We start from the raw sequence: 9,453 nt of genomic DNA on the forward strand, positions 1-9,453 counted from the left end.
TTCAATTTCATATTTTATCTTGAAGATGTCAATTCTTGTGCATAAATTTAATCTTACTATGCAATACTCCATTGTCATGGAAGCCATTGCACTTCAGAAACTGATTCCAGATTATCTGAGTCTACCAGTTGGAAAGGATGTTAACAAGTAGGCAGATTTGATTAAATTGTTTCACAGAAATAAATACAATGTATAAAACTGAAAGCATTTCATGTTGGACTTCATTTATGCTAGGACAATTTGAAAAAGAAGACCCCCATTGGTAAATGACTACCTTGTTTTCCAGAAAATATAGCAATGTCTCGGGTAAGGATTTTAAAAACAAAGCTGTAAAAATAATCGATGTGAGATTCAAAGAAGAATACAGCACTGTGATACTCAATTATATTGCAGGTACAAGGTCAGATTTTTTACTTAATTGCTTCAAAGAGATAGGGGTAAACTTTTTTATATACTTAATTTTTTTTTACTTTCTTTTACAATTTACATTTCACATATTTTTAAGTTTATTATTATTCATTAGATAATTAATAATACTTTCCTAAAGACAATTTGAAAAAACAAAGGATAAATGTTACCTAACATTAATGCTTTAGTGTATTTGCTTCACTTATTCTCCTATGCAAATTTGTTTCTTTTTCAATATTGCTATTTACATTTGCAAATTTGGTTACATCTCTTTTATTTCTACAAAGTAAGTTGATGCTCTTTTAAGAATCAATGTGCTATTTGATTTGGCTTATTCAGTTTATAAGAAAGTGCATATGAAAGTGCATACAATTCCATGGTATGTACGTACCATAGTCTATTTAGCCATTCATCCATCAAAAGAAATTTGTGTTTTCAGTTTTGAGCTATTATGAGTAAAACTGCTATCAATATTTATGTACACATTTCTCGGGGGAACATTAGTCATTTATCCAAGAAACATACCTAGGAGTACAATGTTTGGGTCATATTATAATACCATAAGAACTTAAAATTGAAAGAATTTATCAGTGTAGGAGGCCACTGATGACTTTGTCAAGAATTGTTTTGGTGGAAAATTGGTGATAGAAACCCAGTTGGGTAAGTTCAATAAAGATTGGAAAGAGAGGAAATAGAGTAAATGTAGTAACTCTTTTGAGGGGCTTTGCTATTAGAGAACTTAGATATGAGACAGTAGTGGGAGAGGCATGAGAAAATAATAGCATATTGATATGCTGATGTAAATAAATGAGTAAGAGGGAACCAATGATGTTGGAGGGATGGGGACTTAGAGATATAGAGAAGAATGTTGGCCTTTTACTCGATGAGATAAAATAGGAGGCATGCCAAAATGAGCTTTATCCATAGTAATGGGAGGCTCTGAAAAATTTTCCCATAATGTTGGTTTAATAATTTCTTGTATTCTGTTTCTCTGTTCTGTTTGAACTCCCATTAGGTACGTGTTGGATCTCCTTTATTGATCTAACTTCTGGCTTTGCTGTAATTCTTTTATTTTGTTCTTTGCTCTGTGAGAATTCCTTAACTTTATTTTTAAAACTTGTCTACTGATTTTTTTATTTCCGTGATCTTTTTAGTTTTTCATAACATTTTATAATTCTTTTAAAGTTTTTTTTTTTAATTTTCATCCACTTCTATTGTCATTTATACAGTATATTCTGACTTCTCTGTAATATTAATTATAGTGTTTACTTGTGATGGTTAATTTCATATTCAACTTGACTGGTCTAAGAGATGCCAACATAGCTGGTAAAAACATTTCTGGGTGTGTCTATAAGGATGTTTCTAGAAGAGATTAGCGTTTGATTTAGGAGCCTGAGTAAAGATCGACCCCACCATGAGAGTGGGACCATCCAATCTAAGAGCTCAGATAGAACAAAAAGGCGAAGGAAGGTAGATTCCCACTCTTCTTGAGCTGGAATATTTATTTTTCCTGTCTTTGAACATGGGAGCTCCTGGTACTTGGGCCTTCAGACTCAATCTAAGTTATACCATTGCCAGTTTTCCTACTCTTCCAGATTGCAGACGGCAGATTGTGGGACTTCTCAGCCTCCATAACTATGCGAGCCAATTCCTACTTTATACATATGTATAATTACATGTACACACACAGATATGCACACATGCACATATACATATGTGTGCTTGTACTTACGCACACACATACACACACAAACACATCTATACTCCTATAAGTTTTGTTTCTCTGGAGAACCCTAACATTACTGAAAGTATTTTATTTTCCTTCCATTGTTTCTGTTTTACTGTACATTTCTTTTTTTTTCTTTTTGAAATTCTCTAAATTATATTGGAGGCTTCTCCAATGGTCCACGATCTATGGCTATTTATATTTAAGAACCAGGAACTGAAAAGCTATATGGATATTCTGAATATATGTGCAAGTAGTGCTCTCTCATGGACTTCAATATTCATAAGAACTGCAAAGTATCTATATAAGTTATTGCTCTTGGGAAAATCTGTTTCTGCAGGGAGAATTTTTTCAATTTTTTTGTTTGGATGTTATAGACCTGACTACTAGTATTTTGATTGCTGAGAGGGGAAAGCATTGAAATGATTAGAATCCTCTTAATCTTCCTGTTTTGACTGGTGATTGACTTCTGCTCTCTGCAGTGTCTGATAGCCCTGATTCCAGAATCTCACTGTTGCTGGGAAGGGAGGATCAGTTGCCTGTCTGCACAGGCTGGCGAGGGGATCCAGAGGTCCACTTGCCCCTTATATCAAATTCAGACAATTCTGTTTTCAGCCAATCTTGCATCCTGTCTTCAGATACACATGGTGCTTTCAATTTGAGTATTTCCAGAGATCGGCCTGTTGCTGCTGGTTTCCCCTCAGCAGGAAGGGAAATTTCAGCTATTTCTGCCTTGCAAAGTGAGGTTGGAAGTCACCCACCTACTTTTCCATTGGCAAAAATTGTTTCCGTCTTTATCTCATGTTACCTTCTCTCCTAGTGTATTTGTTCTTTGATATTTAAAACTTTAAAAAAAAATCTCATTATTGGTGAATAAAGAGTGAATCACTACCATGGTGATTCATGAGGTTAATCTATGTGTCCAGCCTCTTATAACTGGAAAACATTATTCAAACAGATCAGTGCACCATAGCAACTAGAGCTGTTTAATAAAATAAGAGCATAACTTCATCAAACAGCAACCTATTCAGGGGTATTTTTATAAAATATTTAAGGCTATAATTAGACTTACTTAAATTCTATAATGTGAGCTGCTAGCAATGAAGCCTAAGTTTTTTTTTTTTTTTAAACTTTCCTTCCAGTATGCCAAAGCAATAGAGTCTTATGGGGTTGTGTCTTCATATAGAAGAGATATGACACTTTGTTTAATTATCTGAAGCTGTAACATAGCTTTAAAAAATTAGTGAACAAAACATGAAAGATACTTAATTGCCAGATACTTTAGATTTTATTAACTCAGATATATCTCCAAGGCAGGTACAACTGATATCCCTATTTCACAGATAAAGAGTCTATATTAGTCAATTTGGGCTTCCAATACCAACACTTTTGTCATGGTATTCCATAACAAAATACCACAGACTGGGTATTTATTTTCTCAGTTCTGGAGGTGGAAGTTACAGATCGAGGTGCTAGCAAATTCACTTTCTGGTGAGAATCTTGTTGGCTTGCAGGTGGCCACCTTCTCACTGTGTTGTCACATGACTTTTCCTCCGTTCAAACATGGAGAGAAGTCTCTTCCTTTTACAGAGACATCAGCCCTATGCAATTAGGTCCTTATCTTCTATGACTTCTTATAAACCCTAATTACCTTTCTAAAGGCTTATTTTTCAAATACAAACACATTGGGGGTTAGTGCTTCAATATTTGAATTGTAGGGGGATACAATTCAGCCCATAAAAGAGGCTGAAGGAAAGAGGAGGGCCCCATAGAGTATAATGTGGCAGAGGGCAGTTTGGCTTCAGAGTTCATATTTAAATGTTAGCTATAGTACCTTAATAAAGAGTTAATTGGTCAAATATTTTCTCATTTTTTTTTAACATGTAGAGGTAATGATCAACTCATTATCATGGTATTTTCCTACCTCAGTGTGTGGTCTGTGAAGGAAGTATCTTCAACTAACACTACAATTTTCCAATTTGGTCAATTAGAATAGATCACATCTATGAAGGCCTTTTCTCATAGCAATAAAAAAATCTGCGTTGACTTTTGGCAGCAAGCTTTATTAAGCAGAAAGACTTGGCATAAGACAAATCTTTCCTGTGTTTTATATATCTGTTGTGAAATCAAGTATTTGAATTGAATTAATTACTTAAATACTATTTAATATTTTAGGAGGATAGAATATTTTTATTTTTTTACAGTGTTATAAATATTAAGACTATTGCTGATATCAGGAAGAGGAATGTTCTGTTTTCAAGTTGAATCTTTAAAATTTATCTTTTAAAATAAAATCACCATTTTCTGAATAGGTGATGTATGTCCATAACGATGTATGTTCAAAATGATGTAAAAGAGTGTATAGTGAAAAGCAAGATTGGATCTTATCTCTTCCCCAGTTAGCAAATTTCGCTCTCCAGAAACAAAATTATAGTTTCTTATTAATTAGTCTAATTTTAAATAGTTTACTTAGTCAAGTTATTATAGTTCTAATTTTTGAAATGTGAATCTAGCCAAATGGAATGCAAAAAAGAAGAGTGTGATTACTCTATCTCTATTAGGAAATGCTTGGTAAAGTACTAATGACCACTAAACTAAAAATACATAAGCCCTTAGTACTTAGTGATGAATACTCATTGAATGATTGATTACAGCTGTTAGCTTCCTTGATATGATTATCTCCTGGACTATATAAAGACCTTAATGTATTAGAACATATGCTTTTTTAATATATAAAAACACAAATGCTTAAGGCTTGCTACTTTCACAGTGAATGATTTAAATGTTTCTAATAAGAAAAGGTAACTTAATGTGAGTGAGGGAACATTAAATAAACTTCATGTCACCATTTTTGTTCATATGAGTCTTTTATTTAACAGTCTTGGATGGCAAGTAATAGAACTTAAATCAAAACTGACTTATGCAGATATGTAACTAAAAAGTCCAAAAAATGTGCTCATTGGGTAAGGCTCCACACTGTAGCTCAACAAGGTCTCCAAAGATCTGTTCTTCAAAGACAGCTGAAGTATTGTTACTGTTATTTAGAGGAAATCAATGCTGCCTATTAAATAATATATGCTTACGATAGGTCAAATAGGATATTTAACAGTTTTCATATTTAGCCTTGAGTAAGCTAGACTAAGTATAATATAATATAGAACTATTTTAGATGAGAGACTTATAGGTTCAAAGCTGCTAACATTCTGTGCCTTTCCATCATTTATTATAAATTATCTGGGTCCAAATTTAAGCAACTATTATCTAAATAATTACATGCAAAAAGTGAATTTTCATGCTGTTTTCTATAGTTGATGTGATATTAAATGAGATATAGGATGTAAAGTGTTAACATAAAATATAATTCATATTAAACTCTCATAACAACTAATACAAATATTATTATAATCCATATCGTTAATTTACTTTTGTGACATGCCACAGGACCCTGCCCTCAAATCTCTTCTCTTCTCGTACTCATTTGCTAGGTGATCTGCTTAGTGAAGTTCAAGTTTATATCTTCGGCTTAGAACTGTCCGCTGTTCTCTAAATTTTCTTTCTCATGCTAAAAACTTTGACATTTTCCTTAACTTTTTTTTTTTATTACAACTCATTTCAGTCCATCAGCAAATATTATTGCTTCTACCTTCAAAATATATCCAGAATCTAACCTGTTTTTCAAACTTCCACTGCTATCACCATGGACAAGCCAGTATCATCTTGTAATAAGCTGGTTGCCATAGACTTCTGTTTCTCAGGTCTCCCTCCTTTTATACTTGTACCACGATAGGTATTCTTTACTCCTGTGGTTCTAATCTTCCAACAGCTTTCCATTTCACTCAGTCCTTCTAGGCCAATGTCATCCCTGACTCAACTTCTATTCTGATGGCTCCCCTCACTCCACTACACGCCAATCTCCCTACTGTGGAAGCATACTTCCACTTTAGGGTTTCTATACTTGCTCTTCTTCTTGTTTGGGACACTATTTTTCTGGTTTATTGTCCCAGTTCTTATAGTTCTCTGCTAAAATATCACCTTAACAGAGTAGCCTTTATGTCTCTCTATTGAAAATAACCCCCTTTCAGTTCTTGCTATCTATGATCCTACTTTGTCTGTTTCTTCATAACATTACCACCATTTGATAGACTATACATTTATGTGAATACTTTATAACTTGTATTTTCCATTATATGCAAGCTGTATAAAAGGACTTTTTTGTCTATTGCTGTTTTGCAAATATGTAGAATTAGCCCCTCGACATGGTAGATGCTCATAAAATAAATGCATAAGAATATCTGGGGCTCATGTGTACCTCTAGCCTTTAGCCTGTAGAGAGAGGTCAATTGGCTCTGCAAGAAGAGTCAGGTCCTTCTATATCTACCCACAGTTGTTTGATTAAAATGAGAATTTAAAATTCTACCCAAGGATACTAGTGTATAAAACAGAGACTATGCAGAGCTGTGCTCAGATTTCCGCGCACTGCCCCACAGTTCATCCTCTACATAAGGGAGGTGGAGAGGGTCTGATATTTTACGACACAATAAGAATAAAGCCAAAAAAGACCTCTTGGAACTTCATTTCACTCTATTTTTAGGATTCCTCTCTTATCAGGAAGTCAATATTTACTTTTAACTTTTCTTGAGAATTCTAAGAAGATACATACTCTCAAAACAACTTTAAAAACTTTTATACAGAACAAGGTTGTGTAGAAGTGGCTCAACTATTTTGTGAACTGCTTACAGAAAGAACACCTTGTTTTACTTTCTCCCAAGGTCATATACATTGGAAGATGTATATAAGTGTTGCTATGGTCTGAATGTTGTGTCTCCTAAAATTCATATGTAGTAGAGACCTTTGGGAGGTGATTAGGTCATGAGGGCAAGGCCCTCATGAATGAGATTAATGTTCTTATAGAAGAGAATCCACAGAGATTCTTAGCCCCTTTCACCACGTGAGGATAAATTCTGCCACCCGGAAGAGGACCCTTGCCCAACAGGCTGGCACCCTGATCTCAGACTTTCCAACCTCTAGAACTGTGAGAAATAATTTGCTGTTGTTCATAAGTTTCCCAGAGTGTGACATGGTATTACAACAGCCTGAACAGATGAAGACAAGTGTCTAAAATTGTTCTCCAAATTACAATGTAGTGATATGCCACCACCTTTAAAAGGGGCATACTGGTATAGAGGTACAATTAATTATCTTATTTCTCAATGTAATCATTAATTTCAAGTTATTTCTTGACTCATTTCATTCTGCTCTCATTTTAATTATTGATATTGCTACATGGTCTTTCGTTTCAACTTTTTCATTGCTCTTCAAACAGAGTCTGCAGGCATTTTTTTTCTATCCAGAAGAACCTTGCACTTTCCCCACTGCTTCAGGCAGCCTGCAGACCCCTCCCACTCTGGGGCTGCCCTGATTTCTGAAGCTTCCTTTAACATCCTCCAGCACATTGACTAGTCCTACATTTGTATATTCCTTAACTTAGAGCACAGTTCTAAATGCGGTTTTGTTTCATACATTGCCTACTTACTCTTTTGATATTTTTGTCCCACCTTTTATAACATCTACATTCCAGGCACTTTTAAATAGCTTCTGAATAGTAAATGTTCTTTGCTCTGAATTGTTCTTTTACTAGAAGAAGGCATTGCCTGTCACTCTTACCCGCTGATGGGCCTGTGCACCAATCAATATCCCATAACAACTGATCCATGGTTTTTATTGTCATTAAGAGTATCATGAGTCTCTGGGTCTTTGCTTCTTTGTGATCAAAATGCTCCACTGCTGCCCCATCACTTCTGACCTCCCCTACCCCCATTCTTCCAACCAGTACACAAAATTTACCTTCATGCGGAAAGCAGGGATAGAGTTTATTCTTGATGCCAACACGAGCAGTGTTACCTTATGTCTTAGTCTGTGCAGGCTCTTATAACAAATATAGCATAGACGGCGGGCAGGGTGGGGGGTGGTTTACACAGAAAATATTTATTTCTTGGTTCTAGAGGCTAGGGAAACTAAGATTAAGGTGCTAGTAGATTTGGTGTCTGGTGAGGGCCCATTTCTTAGTTCATAGAAGACCATCTTCTTGCTGTGTCTTCACATGGAGGAATCTCTCATCCCATTCATAGTGCTCCACCCTCATGACCTAATCACCTCTCAAAGGCCCCACTCCTAATATCACATTGGGGGTTAGGATTTTAAAATATAAATTTTGGGGAGACACAAATATTCAGTCCCTAACATCTTAATTTCTAAGATTCCTGGCTAGTAATATGTTGAGAGACAGAGCAGAATAATATTTCAGAGTACATATCCACAGAACTAGATTACTAAGTTCAAAAACTGGCTACTAAGTAGTTATCTGACCTTGGTCTAGTTATTCTATGCCTCTATGCATCAGTTTTCATCTTGGAATTATTGTAATATCTACTTTATACATTTTTAAGGATTAAGTGAGTTAATATATAACACACTGAAAGATATTCGAACACTCAATATGTTTTAGTTATTAGCATTGCTTGTCATATAGTTCTGATTCAGTTTAAATGTTTTATAGTGTAATCTGTTACTAGCTACCTAGCCAGTTATTCTATCTACTATATGCTGGTGCATCTTTGTTGTCTATACAAAAGTAATTTTAAATAAATATCTTTGTTGATACCTAAGGATCTTAGAAAATGCCTATTCTCTTAATAAGTCATCATTTATTTTGTCCTAATAAATGCTTAAAATATAATTGATTATATTAAAATAAAATTTTACAGCAGTTTAAAAATTTTGTTAATCATTATATTTTGTACCTAATGTTTTGAAAATCATCTTCTGACTATGCTTTTATGATGCTACTCTGTTACTTAACCAACATGTATCAATTTTCAAGGCTCAACTATGCTATTTATTATTAATGACACAATATCATATTTTACACGAAGATTGCAGCCTTGAAAACATGCATAATTAAAATTTTCAAAATTTGAAATTAATGATAAAGAAGGATAATTGATATTTGTATTTTTCAGTTAAATTGGCACTACCATGTGTCAAGAACATATGTCAAGAACATAGCTAGAAACTGAAATTTCAAGATGCATTTTTCATTTGAGGGAATTAGCATTATTTCAAATCTTATGCATAAAACAAAGTTATATTATTTTCATAGCATATTATATCAAATTTAAAATGTTCAAATAAGTATAAAATACAAAGAGTATTTTGTTTTAAATACTTTTAAATAATTTTATTGTCACCTAAATTATTTGTCTTCTGTTCTTTTGCTAATGCTTAAAAGCTATCAAAACACAATTCCTAGTTCTTTTTGT

Source organism: Pteropus vampyrus, unplaced genomic scaffold (assembly GCF_000151845.1).
Source record: "Pteropus vampyrus isolate Shadow unplaced genomic scaffold, Pvam_2.0 Scaffold56, whole genome shotgun sequence".
NCBI lineage: Eukaryota > Metazoa > Chordata > Mammalia > Chiroptera > Pteropodidae > Pteropus > Pteropus vampyrus.